This window comes from Diabrotica undecimpunctata, chromosome 1 (assembly GCF_040954645.1).
Source record: "Diabrotica undecimpunctata isolate CICGRU chromosome 1, icDiaUnde3, whole genome shotgun sequence".
In the NCBI taxonomy this organism is placed as follows: Eukaryota; Metazoa; Arthropoda; class Insecta; order Coleoptera; family Chrysomelidae; genus Diabrotica; species Diabrotica undecimpunctata.
Window position 1 is genome coordinate 135,354,793 of NC_092803.1, and position 17,437 is coordinate 135,372,229.

Here is a 17,437-nt window from a genome sequence, read left to right on the forward strand (position 1 = left end):
GTTTATTTACATCTCTCTCATTTACTCCTAGGTCCATGAATGTTCCCAGAGAAACAATCTCCTCTATCACTGACACTTTGGGTTCCAATCCTTTGAAGGCTCTTTCACGTACAGCCATAGGCCACAGCTTCTTGTATGCACAGGTTAGGTTCCTCGTTGTACCAGCCAGCTAGTCCCAATCAGTAATTCTTAGGAATATCACGATGTTAAAGTGGTTTTTGCAGAACTCTCGAAGAGTAAGGTTTGTGGTTTACGTCACCTCAAAGCAGCGCCTAAAAATGTAATTGATGTACAACTTCTTAAAATTAGAAATCACCTGCTGATCCATGGGCTGCAAAATAGAACTGGTGTTGGGTGGTAGCCAGAGAGCCTTCATAAACTAGAATTCTTCGAGAAAATCATTTTCGAGATGTGGTGGTTGAGCAGGTGCAATGTCGAAGACGAGAAGCGCTTGCATGAGTAGGTTGATTTCCTGTAAATACTTTTTAACAGAAGGCAAAACACCAGGTTCATTTATTTCACAAAGAATTTCCTGGTGACACACCACTTCGGATTTGCTCTCCATATAACTTCTTTCTTTTGAAAACTTATGTGACTTAAAGGATCTGGGATTTGTCGAATGGAATACTGGAAGAGGCTTGATTTTGCTGCCGTTGCCACTCGCATTGTCGCAAATTGCGAGAGTTAATATCTCTTTCATAGGTTTGTGACCTGGCATCGACTCCTTTGCTGTTATGTAAGTGTTCCAGAAGTGAACATATCATTTTAAAATATAAAATAAAAATATAGTTCTTTACACTTTTCTTAGTGTAGAATAAGTAAAATAGTCACAGCCGACGTATTGGCGCCACAGCCTCTTAAATAGTTTTCACACCTAAATACAAGAGGGGTAATCTACACTTTTACGCACCAAGTATTATTTTATTAGTCAGTTCTCACAGATCGCCCTTGAGGCATCGGATTTTAAATTCACTCTCAATTCACGTATAAAATATTTCTCTACGCCGAAATCGGGCATTTTTTCTCATAAATACGGTTTTTCTCTTTTACGTGTGATAAAGAAAGAATTATTTGATACTGTATAGTCAGCTAGAGCCGTGTTGAGGCTTGTTTACTCTAAAAATAGTTAATTATAAGTCGATAAACTAAAGGTGATTTTATTTCTCTGGAGTTATATTTGCTCCCATTAACAATCCTTATCCTTCAACGGTCACTGAAGAACCAAACCTATGGAGATACATCCATTCACAAGTCCTTTGAAGTAAGGCTTGGAATCAAAAGATTTCCAACCCTCTCAAATAGGGAGCCAGTTATAAGGCTCCCACTCATTTCGTGGTCCTATCGAGCACAGATTATTTGATGAAACAGGACTGAAGAAAGAAAAGGATTACACACGCCGGAGAGCAACAGGAAGAAAGAATAATGGTTTGATGGTTTCTCGTCCCTAGAAGAAAGATTGCACAAGTTGACCTTCGTTCAAGATTAGACACGTGTGTTTTGTGAAAAGTGCGTTATGTGTTGGTAAGCGATAGCGGTAATTAAATTGGATACTTGAAAAACATTTGGTGAGGTTAAAACTCTTTCTATATTTTCTATACTCAATGCATGCACATGATTTATATTGGTAGATATTTGTCTCGACTTTTATTTGTTTATTAATGTTTATATTAACTAATGGCTTTGATTTGACAACAGATCTTTCTTCTCAATATCGCTAAAGATAGCTGACAATTATTTATTATACAGATTGTCTCACAGCCCGCTCTCACGAAAAATATTTATTTATCACTCTAGTAAAAATACTCTATTAAAATTAAAATCGCGTCTTAGTTGAAAAAGACATTTACACTAAACAAAATCATTCACTCTTATTTCTCGCTCAGCATATATTTGCAAATAAATTCACTTTAAATAAAAAATGGAAGCTTTAAAGAAAAAGCGCAAATCACTTAAAGCATCAATTACACGTATCTCAGAATGGTTTATAGCGAATAAAGACACAGAAAACGAAATACTTGATTTTGAAAATAGGAAAGAAAAACTTTTTAATTTTTTCACACAATATGAACAAATTCAATTAGAAATCGAACAGACTGATGACAGCGACCAACAATCAGCTGATCGAGCAAATGTTGAAAAAAATTACTTCAACACACTCAAAGGTTTGCAAAGAAAAATAATAGAATTAAATTTAACAGAAAATAAAGTACCTAGCTCAAATAATAATGCTGTTTCCAGTGCGAGGCTGCCTGAAATTAGCATGAAAACCTTTACCGGAAATTTCTCAAAATTCAATGAATTCTTTCAACTATTTGAAACTCTGATCACAAACAATTCAAGTTTAAATAATGTACAAAAGTTTATATATTTAAAATCCTTCCTCAAAGGAGAACCTTTAAACTTAATTAGCAGTATCGAAGTAGTAGATGCAAATTTTGCTATCGCTATAAAAACCCTAAAAGAAAGATATGATGACAAATCACGAGTGATTAGTACTCTTATAAAAAGGCTGTTAAAGTCTCAATCTCTAGTTAAATGCACTCCTCAGGTACTAAGAGATTTTCTTGTACACACGAAGCAAACGCTTCAAGCTCTTAGTAATCTCGAAGTTCCAATTGACCATTGGGACCTCCTTTTAATAGAAATATTTTTAGAAAAAATAGATTTTGCTTCTCACAAGGCTTTTGAATATAAAGTAGGTTCTAAGAATGTTCCAACACTCAAACAATTTTTTGAATTTCTAGAAAAAAGATGTGATGTTTTAGAGAAACTTAATTACACTGAAACTCAGTCAAAGTTTAATAATAAAGTCACTCAAAAAACTGCTCATATTTCCACTATAAATAATGATAAATCTAGCTATGAAAATTGCATATTTTGTAAACAAACTGGTCATAAAATATATCAGTGTAACTTATTTAAAGACACAAATTCTCGAGAAAGGTTTAATTTTGTAAAGCAAGCGCAGCTTTGCAGAAACTGTTTTGGCACTAAGCATTTTACTGATAAATGCATCTCTAAATACACATGTAAAATTTGCAATAAAAGGCACAATACACTTCTGCATGAAGAAAATAATTTTTCTCACACTCATCAAAATAATTTATTCTCTCCCACTCGAAGCAATCAAAGTGCTTCAAATTCACATGATGGTAAGTCACGCCAATAGGCAACAATCACGCTTTAATGTACCACAAACCTCTCAATCCTCCGCAAGTATACAGGGTGATTCACAAACTCGCCATAGTGCACCACATATCTCTCAAAGTAATTTTCATGTTCCTCAAAGGAGTAATAATGCCCAAGTTACTCAAAGAATTAATTCTCCACATTCATATAATGAATCACCAAACACTTCTACTCACTTAAGCACTCAGACAAATGAAAATTGTCTACTCTCAGACACGCAAAGTCAAAATTCATCTTGCATCTCTTCTCTCTCCACTTTCAATCCAAAAAACGAAGTTTTGCTAGCCACAGCGCTGGTAACAATTTACTCTAAAAGTGGACAACCTGTACACGCAAGATGTCTTCTCGATAATGGATCTCAATCGAGCTTTGCAACAAAAGATTTAGTAAATAAACTAAATTACTCTACCACTAATAAAAGATTACAAATTTCCACAATCTCTCAAAATTGTTCCATCTCAAATGAAATGGTAAACATTGAATTTTTCCCATATAAAACCAATGATATGAAATTTGAAGTATCATGTGCAGTTTTGGATAATATTACGTGTAAAATACCTCAGGTACCTCTAGATCGTAGCAAAATAAAAATACCAGCTGGCATAAAGCTCAGTGATCCCTCTTACTCCTCCCCAGGGAGAATCGATCTCTTATTAGGTGCAGAAATTTACTGTGACCTATTAAAGGATGGTTTAATTCATATTGGAGCAGGTCTTCCAGTGTTTCAAAACACTCATTTAGGATATGTCATGTTTGGTAACCTATCTCCACAAGTTTCATCTAAGAAAAAGATGCACTCTCACTCAAACTGTAACTATTCACACTCGAATCATATTTCTTTATTTGTTCAATCTCACACTGAAGAAGAAAATATAAATAATCTTCTCCAAAGGTTTTGGGACATTGAAGAAGTTCCCGAAATAAAGCATTTAAGTCCTGATGATGAAAAGGCTGAGAAAATATTTAAAGCCACAACACAAATCCTACCGAAAGGACAGTTCCAAGTAGATTTACCCCTATGCACGCCTAATGAAAATAATAAATTGGGCGACTCTTTCCAAATGGCGCGAAGGCGATTTCTAAATTTGGAGAACAAATTCTCAAAAAATGATTCTCTTTACAAACAATATAAATCTTTTATAGATGAGTATGTTGAATTAGGACATGCAAAATATGTTCCGTTGTCTCTGCAGAATGTACACTCAGAAAACAAATATTTCTTGCCTCACCACAGTGTAGAAAAAGACACTTCTCTCACAACTCGTTTGCGCGTAGTTTTTGACGCATCCATGAAAACCACTTCTGGTTTTAGCCTTAATGATATTATGTTAAAGGGTTATACCACACAACCAGAACTATTTGACACTTTAGTCAACTTTAGACCCTTCAAGTATGTATTCACATCTGATATAAAAAAGATGTTTAGACAAATCAAAATAAACCCCAACCAAACTTTCTTATTAAATATTTTGTGGCGCAACTCTCCCTCGGAGCCGTTAAAATGTATACAATTGGAAACGGTTACCTATGGAATGAAACCAGCTACCTTCCTTAGCACACGATGTTTAATTGAACTCGCAAACATGCATAAGGAAGAATATCCTCTCGCTCATGATATGCTCATTAATTTTTGCTATATTGATGACATATTATATGGTACAAATAGTATTGAAACACTCACACTTGCGCATGAGCAAATCACTGCACTGCTACGAAAGGCAGGCATATCTCTTCACAAATGGTGTTCAAATTCACCACAATTTTTAGAAAATATTTCACAATTTTCAACTGACTCTACGTATGTCATATCTCCAGAAAATCATTCTAATAAAATATTAGGTCTTTGTTGGGACTCTAAATTAGATAGTTTCTCTATTTCAGTACCAGAAATCGAAATAAAAGATTCCTACACTAAGAGACAAGTGCTCTCGATAATCGCAAGTTTTTTCGACCCCAAGGGATTAATTAATCCGGTAATAGAAACTGCAAAAATAATAATGCAAAAAATTTGGCTTTCAAAAATTCAGTGGAATGAAAGTTTAGACTCTACACTCTTAAATGAATGGTTAAATTTTCTCAAACATATTTCAGCACTAAAACATTTAAAAATTCACAGACCTTTTTTTTATTGAAAATTATATATGTAGTATACAAATACACGCATTTTCCGACGCTAGTGAAAAGGCATACGCCAGTTGCATATATATTAGAGTTACTTATAGCTCAAGGAATGTCTCTTCCACACTCATCACCTCTAAAAGTAGGGTAGCTCCAATAAAAACATTAACTTTACCTAAGTTAGAACTTATGGGTGCTGTTTTATGCAGCAAACTCACTAAAAGAATAGTTAAAATTCTAAATAATAAATTAACTCAAATAGACTCAATAAACTGCTGGACGGACTCAGAAATCGTACTTGCTTGGTTAGGCTCACATAGCTCGAGATGGTCACAGTTTGTTGCAAATAGAGTTTCTGAAATACAAGGAAACCCACAATTTAAATGGCGATATATAAAGTCAAAACAACACCCCGCAGATATTGCGTCAAGAGGCATGTCTGCTCCTGAACTTCTAAACTCAAAATTTTGGTTTCAAGGTCCCTCATTTCTACTTAATTATGACTTATATTTAACTTCTTATGATTCAAAACCAAATGTAAGTAAAATACCCGAGGAAAAGAAAATAGTTCATCTAGCACAAGAAAGTCAAATAAGTTTCATTGAAAATTTATCTCTCAAGTTTTCAAACTTCTCAAAACTACAACGCAGTATCACACGTATTCTCAGGTACATTCACAATTTCAAGTTTGCAAATGAAAAATATGTTGGACCCTTCTCTGTTTCAGAATTAAAACATGCTGAAAATTTAATAATAAAACTTTTGCAAAAGGCACACTTTTTTCGAGAATTTTCTTGTCTTGAAAATAAGGAGATAATTTCAAATAGAACAATTTTAAAACTCAACCCATTCATAGATAATCAGCAAATGATTCGTGTAGGTGGTCGTCTAAGGTACTCAGACGTCCCATATGAACAGAAGTACCCATTACTTCTACCCTCTCATAATCACATAGTAAAACTAATGCTGCATAGAGAACATATAAGATTATGTCATGCAGGCCCTCAAAATACTCTTTCCAATTTTCGTTTAAGATATTGGTGTCTAAATGGTCTCAAAGAAACTAAAAGAATAATTAATAAATGTCACGATTGTTTTAAATTTAAAGCAAAGACAGCCACACAGTTAATGGCTGATTTACCACGGGAACGTTCATGTTTCTCCCCTCCATTTACCAATATTGGTCTAGACTTTGGTGGTCCATTTCTTATAAAAAGCTCCAATTTAAGAAAGGCTCCAAAAATAAAATCCTACATAGCGTTGTTCGTATGTATGGTTACTCGTGCAGTGCACATCGAATTAGTCACAGGTCTCTCCACCGAAAGTTTCTTACTTGCTTTAAAAAGATTCATCAGTAGGAGAGGCTGTCCACAAATTATCTACTCAGATAACGCCACTAATTTTCTAGGAGCTAGAAATCAGTTGAGGGAAGTTGCACTATTTCTTAAACAAAAGGAAACCTCTAAGTCCATATTCAATTTTCTCTCCTCTTCTGAAATCCAATGGAAATTTATTGTAGCCCATTCTCCACATCATAGTGGAATTTGGGAGGCAGCCATAAAAAGTGCCAAATATCACATTTTAAGGCTTTTAGGCAATACCACTTTAACTTTTGAAGCCTTTAGCACAGTTCTCGCACAAATAGAAGCAGTACTAAACTCACGCCCTCTTTGTGCTATGTCAAATGATCCAAATGACTTTAACACATTGTCTCCAGGACATTTCCTAATAGGAAAACCAATTACGTCATTTCCCGAAGAGATAGTGACGGAAATACCTGACAATAAATTAACAATTTGGCAAAACTACATGAAGATTCAGCAATCATTTGCCAAACGCTGGAAAATTGATTACCTTAATCAACTTCAGAATCGCCCCAAGTGGTTAACACCACAGAAGAATCTTGAAGTTAACGACTTAGTTCTATTAAAGGAAGATAAAGTTCCACCCCTACACTGGCCATTGGCAAGAATTGTTGAATTGTTTACTGGTAAGGACGATAAGGTCCGTAGTGTTAAAATAAAGACTAGAGATGGATATTTTAACAGACCCATTACAAAACTCTGTCCTCTCCCTGTGGACAAAGTAGAAAATTAAAATTTTAAATTTTGTCACATTTATATGTATTACTCTAGTTTAGGAATAGTTATTTCTTAAATTACATTTAAGTTAAGTTTGCTTACTTTCTCAAATCACTCTTTCTTTCGTTTTGAAGTAAATACTTCAACGCGGGCAGTCTATGTTCCAGAAATGAACATATCATTTTAAAATATAAAATAAAAATATAGTTCTTTACACTTTTCTTAGTGTAGAATAAGTAAAATAGTCACAGCCGACGTATTGGCGCCACAGCCTCTTAAATAGTTTTCACACCTAAATACAAGAGGGGTAATCTACACTTTTACGCACCAAGTCAGCTAGAGCCGTGTTGAGGCTTGTTTACTCTAAAAATAGTTAATTATAAGTCGATAAACTAAAGGTGATTTTATTTCTCTGGAGTTATATTTGCTCCCATTAACAATCCTTATCCTTCAACGGTCACTGAAGAACCAAACCTATGGAGATACATCCATTCACAAGTCCTTTGAAGTAAGGCTTGGAATCAAAAGATTTCCAACCCTCGAATATAGGGAGCCAGTAACAAGGCCCCCTCAGTAAGCCCTATTCGACATCCTTTGCCAAAAAAGCCCTGTCTAGTCACAATTAAAGACTGGCTAGGGGATATATCCCCTGACTTCTATCAGTGCGGTAAACATTTTGATGTAAATCCCAGCTGCCTTTACATCTAACCTTGCCGATCATTTTTCCTACGAAGTTATCAAACCAGCACCGATTGGCTTTAAATGAGTCTTCCAACCTCGCCGGCATAATTCACAGAATACCATATAGTTAGTATAAGCTGCTGTTAAAGAAAGGAGACAACCTACCACAATAAAATCTTGACAATTTGTTTAGAAACATTACCACGCGAATTAAAGCATGCATAAAGCCTGTGGTTAGTAATACCGACTACTAAAAAAACATAAATAAACAAAAACAATTTAAACAATATTATCTTTGAAACATTGAAATTGAAATTTTGTATGCTATTGACTTTAAAACAAATAATTTTAATTTTATTAGTTAAAAATTTATGAATTTCTTTAATATTAGTGATTAAATTGCTTTAAAATAAATATTTTTTGACTTCGTAGGTTGTTTTTTTTTAATTCGATTAAAATACTAAGAAATAGAAAAAGTTTGGTTGTGTGTATGTATTACGTAATTAAATTTTTCTCGCCTTTCCTAACATATCTTTTTTGCTCACACATGGGCAATAAATTATAAAAGACTTTTATCATTTTACTCTATTTTATAAGTAGACAGAATAATTTCGTCTGGAATCACAGAAATATAAATTTATAAAAAAGACAATGGAATATTCTGACATGGTATGTAAAAGCTAAAACTGCCGATCCTCGTATTTTATTTTACGATATCGAATGATACCCAACTTGTGCTATCCCAGCTCTGACAAGCAGATATGAATTTAAACGGGACGATCGCGCCCAGACCCATCACAGCCACCTGCGACTGATGCCTGACGTCAATGAATGCAACGTATGTGAGATATTGGACCTCTTCGAGACGAGAAAAAAATTACTTTTTACCGATATCGTAAATAACCTGTAAGTAGGCATTTGCCATGCCAGGTTCAATTCTTTGCCGACGGCCCATGCGAGATATTGCTTTTGATCGGTAAGCGATATATAAAATATAACGAAATACGGAAATTACCAGGAGGGACGTTTTTATAGTAGCTGGATTTTATAGTTGGCTACAAATACTTATCTTGAGTTTATACAAATAAAAACATTAACCTATATCTCTAATAATACTTTCTGGTGAAAGCAAAGGCCAAAAGTTTTGCATGAGAATAGGTACTTAATAGTAGAACGGCATTTGGGCTCAGAGTATGAAATAAAAGTTGGATAATTGAATAAACCTAAAATTAAAATCATTGATGTTAACCCTGATGAATTAAATGATAATGGTGTATTTATTAATAAATTTCTAAATCAAAATTTACCTAATGATTCTATTCAAACTGATATTACAATTATTCACAAATTTAAATCTAACAAAAGTAGAGGGAATATTGTAAATGTAATAACTGAACTTTATCCTAAGCAATTTAATTACACTCATGGACAAAAATATCGAATATTTTGGAATTTTGCAATTTTTTTTTTGTAGTCACTATTATTTCAAAATTATTTTAGATTACTGATAATACTCATATAGTAGGCTGATGTACTCAATTGGTTTGAGATATTTTGATGTTTATTTTGACGTTTATTCAGTTGTTAGTGTCATTCGTACATTTTATCCATCGAGTTAGAATCTATGGAGAGGGCATCACGTGACTAAAAACGACCTCGCTTCGGCCATATTGTTAAGATTGTTTTGACACTTTTGACAGATCGAATATGTTTGTTGTTTTTCGAATAGTTTTAGTTTTATAATACTTTTATAGAAACTGTAATAATATATTGTGATAATGCATAATAACGGTTTCTTGTTCTCAACATAGTTGCAGTAGCAGAAGCGATGTTAATAAAAAATCTTGTTTTTATTGTTTACCTTGGGATAAATAAATCATAGTTTATTAAAAATGTATTGTAATTTTTTAGATTATAATTAAATCTTCTGAATAACTAGTCATATTTTTATAGTAGTTTTAATATAATTGAGTCCGGCCATGATCCCACCGCCATATTGGTATCATCGTTAGCCACGCCTACCTTCGCCGTTTTTAATACACACGTTAATATGCTCATACCTTCTCCATAGATTCTAACTCGATGATTTCATCGTAAAAAACCTTCTTCACATAAAGGAAAAATCATGCTAATTCGGTTATTTTTAGTTTAATTTATTAAGTTTAATTAAATATTGTCTTGATTTAACTAAGTTTAAAACAAGTATCCCATCAATTAGACACTGCGATGAAGCCCAAGTAGCACATATTATAATTTTGTACGAGGAAGGATATGCACAAAAAGGTATCGCACGATGTCTTAGCAGAACTGAATCTTTAGTTTCGAATACTCTAAAAAGGTACCGCGAAACAGGAAATTTTGTACGAAGGGACAGGAAACAGGGAACAGGTACAGGAAATCATTCATTGACATCGATGCACCTCAAAAATAAGCTATTAAATGTTAGACAAGTTAATGTGAATTCACAAACAGTTAGACGAAGATCAAAAGAAGCAAACTTAAAGCCCATACGCCCCGCCAAAGTTCCACGTCTCCTTCAAAATCATAAAGCTCGTCGTTTGGAATTTGCAAGAACACATATTTAGTGGAATATCGACCACTGGAAAAACGTTCTTTTCACTGATGAGACCAGAATCCTATTATGGAAGCCACATAGTCAAATCTACCTCTACAGAAGAGTTGGAGAACAAATCGCTAGCTGCAGTCTCGCCCAGACTGTTAGTTTTGGAGTTAATGGCATAATTCTTTGGGAAGGTATTAGTTGGGAGGTACGTACCACACTTGTGAAAATGATTGGACAGATGACTGGTGATTCTTACATTTAAAACATCTTGTAAGATCATGTTTTGTCATATGTTGGTTACATTGGATATGAAAGATTCACGTTAATGCACGATAATGCTCGACCACATGCTGCTGCCATAGTGAGTAATTATCTTGATGAGTTTCAAATTCGAAGATTGGATTGGCCACCGTTTAGCCCGGATTTAAATCCAATATAGCACATATGGGATCACCTTAAACGTAGCATACGACAAAAAAATACCGTTCCAAATATGATAGAACAGCTTCGGCTTGCTGCACAGGATGAATGGAATGCAATTTCCCAAGGATATGTCGAAAATTTACTTGCAAGCATGGCGCGAAAATTGCAAGCAGTAATAAGAGCTAGAGGGGGGAATACTCGTTACTGATCATGCACTTCTTTAAGTTAAAATGACTTGTTTAAGCAATTTAAATTATCATTTAAGTTTACAGTAAAATAACCTTATTTACCTAATATTAAACATTTATTTTTTTCGCAATTTTCTCCGCATAAAAACTAAAAATTGTTCATTAAACATTGTTAAAATAAACTCTATTTTACAATAAACGACTTGATTGACCAGAATTTATTTTGAAAAAATAAAAATTAGAAAATTCCAAAATATTCGATATTTTTGTCCATGAGTGTATTTAATTTCTAACAATCAAAAAGTTTATATTGGATTGAACAGTTATCATTTTTTCGAATTTATAAACGTAATTAGGTGTTTCCAATATTGAAGATTTGGCCACTTTTCGGACAAATGTGAATCAAAAAATTTTTTGTCCTCTCCTAGGGGGTAAACACAAAAAGCATCAATTCAACAACTAATTTCAAATGTTCTAACTGTACGTACGCTATGGATATTATGAAACTAAACGACATTGATGTTGATCATCACGTTTTTGATATAAACTGTTCTTGCTATTTAAAACAGTTAACCAAAAGTAAAAAAGAAGTTAACTATCAATTCTAGTAATCAAAATGTTTTAAAAAGAATCCTAAAAAGCTTAATTGAACATTCATTTTCAGAATATAGGAGGCTTACGTACCAAGCTTAACACCCTACAACAAGTAGTTGCTTGTTCTGATTATAATATAATTATATTAGTTAAAACCTGGTTTATTTCTGACTTTAATAATGCTGAGTTGGGACTTTCCAATTACAGCATTTTTAGAGCCGAAAAAAATCATCTAACAAGTCATAAACAACGTAGAGGATGTGTTCGGATAGCTACATCTAAATATTTACAAGTGTGTGAAGTTGTTATACCACAAAATAATATTGAACAAGTCTTTGTGTCACTTAAGTGTCACAATTAAATGCTTATTTTGGGTTCTGTGTACATCCCTCCTGCGTCTGAACAGCAGTGTTACATTGATCGTTGTAGCAGTGTTGAGTTAATTTTTGAAAACTTTCCAAATAGTGATGTGATTATATGCGGTGATTATAACTTACCCAATGTTAAATGGATAAATGATAAATTTGGAATTAGAATTCAATGTATTCCCAATTCTCCTGCTTATTATTTGTGTAATACTGCCAGTTATTGTAATTTATCTCAAATTAATGTGATACCTTATAACAGAAATACTTTTCTCGACTGAGTTTTTTCTAGTTTATCTAATATAATTGTGTTGGAACCATCAGATCCCTTGTTTGACAAAAGTGTCCATCATACTGCAGTTTCTTTGGGATTGTTTGCTTATGTTAACTCATCAACATCGAATTATGAAGAATACTTTGTAGACTTCAGAAATGGTGATTACTTTAGCATAAATTATCTTTTGTCTGAGATTGATTGGAAATTAGTTTTCATCAACAAAAATGTCAACGAGGCTATTGAAACCTTCTATGAAATTCTATACAATTTAATACATAATTTTGTACCTATTAAAAAATATAAAACATCCACATATCCTAATTGGTATAACTGTGATTTAAAATCGCTGGTATTAAAAAAGAAAACTGCACATAAAACATTCAAACAGACAGGTGGGGAAGAAGATTATAATATATTTTCAAGTATTAGAACTCAGTGTAAAGAACTTACGAATTCACTATATAAACGATATGTTCAGGAAACTGAAAACAATATATCTAAAAACCCTACATCAATCTGGAAATTTATAAATAGTAAAAGAAATTCACATATGTTGCCATCGGTTAAGTATGATGATTATACTGGGGAAAATGGGAAATCGATGATATTTTTGCTAACTTTTTTTTAACTGTCTACAATGATAATGTAGTTAATCAAATTCCCATTTTTAAATTTGAGAAATCTGCGAATGTAAGTAATTATGTTGTTGACATTAAGGAAATAATTGATGAGATTCTGAGTAGCCCGTGGAAACTTACCAAGGGACCTGACGAAGTTCCACTTTGGACACTTTGGCAGAACCAATACACCATTTATTTAACCTATTACTAACATCAGGGATATTTACCGATTTCTGGAGATTTAGTTTTTTGAAACCAATTTTCAAGTCTGGTCAGAAAGATAAAGCTGAAAATTACCGTGCAGTTTGTATACAGTCAGAGTTACCAAAACTATTAGATTTTTTTGTAAATAGAATGTTATGCGTCTATTTATCTGTTTATATGTATTTCGCTTTAATAAAGCTAATCAGAACAGGTATTCATAGGCGTTCTTCACGTGAAATCAAATCTTAACTGTCTTTTTTATTTTATTCGGATCTACTCTGTATGAGTACAAGAAACCAATTCGCTAAAGATTTCTGCTTAGTTGAGGAGACATGTCGTGGAATGCAAATTTTAGATTCCCCATGTCTCTATTAACATCATTATCAACTTCTGTTATGCCTTGCAATTTTTAGAAGGCTCAGATTAAGGCAGAAATCTGAATTGTGTTTTGAAACTATTTTACGGATTTAATATCAGATGTCGCTATTGCGTCCGTTTCGAAGCCATTTTATTGTTGCTTCTTAAAGACAGGAAAGATTCATTTTTCACGTTGAGAACGCCTATGAATAGCTGTTCTGATTAGCTTTATTAAAGCGAAATACGTATAAACAGATACATAGACGTGTTTTACGTGAAATCAAATCTTGACTGTCTTTTTCATTTTATTCGGATCTACTCTGTATGAGTACAAGAAATCAATTCACTAAAGGTTTCTGCTTAGTTGAGGAGACATGTCGTGGAATGCAAATTTTAGATTCCCCATGTCTCTATTAACATCTTTATCAACGTCTGCTAGGCCATGCAATTTTTAGAAGGCTCAGATTAAGGCAGAAATCTGAATTGTGTTTCGAAACTATTTTGCGAATTTAATATCAGATGTCGCTATTGCGTCCGTTTCGAAGCCATTTTATTGTTGCTTCTTAAAGACAGGAAAGATTTATTTTTCACGTTGAGAACGCCTATGAATAGCTGTTCTGATGAGCTTTATTAAAGCGAAATACGTATAAACAGATACATAGACGCTTTTTACGTGAAATCAAATCTTTAGAATGTGAGTATTCCATGCAAACCTATGATCGAAAATACACCCCAAAGTATCTTATTTCTTTGGCAAATGAAATCTCTGTCCCTCCCAGCCCCGATGGTTTTAGGTCTTGTAGTGCTGTCTTTTGGCGAAGTTCAGGATTTGTGTTGTTTGAGCATTGACTATCAGTCAACACCAGCTTTTAGAACAAACAACAACTTAGGCAAATTATATTAAAAACAACAGGAGCCAAAATAAAAAGCACTTACACAGTGGTGTATACAAACTTAAATCTGGCGACTGCCCAAAAACTTACATCAGCCAAACTGGTGGAACTTTTAACAAAAGTATATCAGAACATAAAAGGGCTTTTAATAAAGAATTTCAAATTCTTCACATCCAAAATAAAGGCCTTAAGCTATCTTTATTCGAATCTATGGAAACTAACAATTTAAAAAACACAGACCCAATTCTGAATGACCAACTTGAGATAAACAGTTCTCCCTTCCTCTACCTATTCCGTTAAAAACTACAAAGTGTAAACAGATAGTAAAAATAGATCATTTGACGAAGGCACTCTGCCGAAACAGCTGTAGTGATAAGATATTTTAATAAATGTTGTGGAAATTTTGAAAACAAAGTTTTCAGTGTTTTATTAATATACAAAGATGACATTTAAAACAACAGCTTTTTATAAAAATTTCGAGATAAAAACACAGGGGAAAGGGGGATTCTTCAAGTTCAATACTTTCCCGCAATTAAAGTATTCTTCTTTGAGTGCACTCTTGATTTCTGAAGCTCGGTAACAATTCTCTGTCTGTCTATCCAATAAGGATTGGTTTATAACCGATGAGGTCATCAAAACTTGTTCTTATAGACATTTTCTGTTAAGATTATATTAAAATTGTAGTATTGATCTAAATAATTTTGATGATAAAAAAATTAAAGAGATACATTTAAAACAGATATACCATTATGCTGCCAAATATTAGGTTATTTCCTTTCAGAAAAAAAGAAATTAAACTGACCATTTAATTGTAAAATAATCGTATATTTTTTTTATTTTTTAGAATTTTAACAAAACCAAAATTTTATGTTTAATATGTTTGTCAGAGGATGCTTGTTTGATCAGAGATATAAGGAAAAAATACAAAAGTGTTTATTGAGGATAATAACGACGGTCCTTCTATTATGCAAGGATACTTCAGAGGCCAACGTTCACTTCAATATCACGTTTTATTCATGCTCGTCGAATGTTCTATTAGACCGTGAAAATTCGATGGATTTTATTCTGTGGCTGTTCCTTGCCCAGAATTTGTAATCAGATTAATGTGACAAACATTCTTTGTTGATGTCAAATTTAACATTAAATTATTTTTCTAAGATAAATACCAAATTACTCTTGTGTGAGCAGCGATTTAAATACCCTTAAAAAATATAACAGTTATTTGGAGTTGTTTAACTCTCATCAGGAACACTTGCGGTATAAGGAAATAGTTTAAACTAAAATTAAATGTAACCTATCTTGTCGAAACATGACGGAGCAGCACGGCATCCTACAATAAATGATGGGCGTGTAGTAAATAATAACCACAGCGACAGTTGAATCGGATATGCTATTGTGGAATGGTCCCTACGATATCCAGGACTTACTCCCCTGGACTCTTTTTTTAAGTACATTAAAAATATAGTATACTTACAACGACAAACCTACAACACGCGATAATATGTATGAAAATTGGTATGCAAAATGCGTTTGCCAGCGTTGTACTTTAAAAGAAAGACGTTCGATAGTCCTTTGTTTACGATATGCAACTGTGACTTGAACATATTGGGCAATATTTTAAACATTTACTAACATAGTTAATAATGCATTTTTGAATATAGGATATTGGTTAGGTAAATAATATTTTATAACATGATGAGCTATTAAATTCAACTAATTTTAAGTAGCATACGTTTTTCGGAATTTTTAATATTTTGATTTATGTTTATAAAATTAGACTATAATAGTATATAACCTACACTTCTTCTCTAAATATCTACAAAAACAGAACATTTTAATTATTGTATACAACCTAATATTAAAAAAAGGCTATATTATTATGTACAAACTGGAATAATATTATACATCATGTTGCATGAAAAAAATTTAAAAATTTTGTATTTAAAAATAGTGATCAAAATGTATATTTTTCGGCTGCATGTCAAAAGACAAACCGGACGGATCAATTGTTGACGACCTTGACATCACCAAAAACATGGACACGATTTGGTTGCTGAATTGTTAAAACTCTGTATGAGATTGCTAAACTATTTCAAGCAGTAACAGAATTAAATAGGTAGAAATTAGGTTTTGCTAGTCTATCGAAAGTAAGATGGTTGGGCAATGGTAAACACCATACCCAAACAGGAGAACTCCTATTATACAGTGGTAAGGAAAATGGAATTCACGAGAGTAGAGTGGGTCTTCTACTCAGCAAACAAGCCAAAAAAAGTCTCATTTCATGGAAAACCGTTAATGATAGAATTATGTCTGCCAGATTTTATACCAGATACCGCAAGGAAACAGTGATTCAGTGCCATGCTTCCACGAACACATCTTCCCCCGAAGATAAAGACATTTTCTACTAACAACTAGAAGAAACAACACAAGTAAACCAAGGCGATATACTAATAGTGATGGGCGATATGAACGCTAAAGTTGGAGAAAACAATAATAACTTATGGAACCGTAATGGGCAAGCATGGAGTGATGAATGAAAACGGAGAGCGTTTTACAAATTGTTGTTCCAATCATAGCTTAGTTATTAATGGAACCATCTTCATACATAAAAATATTCACAAGGTTACATGGACTGCACCAGGTCATACAAGAGAAAATTAAATAGACCACATCGCCATATCAAAAAGATGGAGATCATCTCTTCTTAATGTACGTAATAAAAAAGGAGTAAACATCGCAAGTGACCATTATCTCGTCATCGGTACCATTAAAATCAAGATGACAAAAAACAAAATCACGCGAAACACCAACAGACCAACATACAATCTAGACAAATTAAAAACGACTTCAGGACGGCACATGTTTAATAAGGAATTCCAACTCA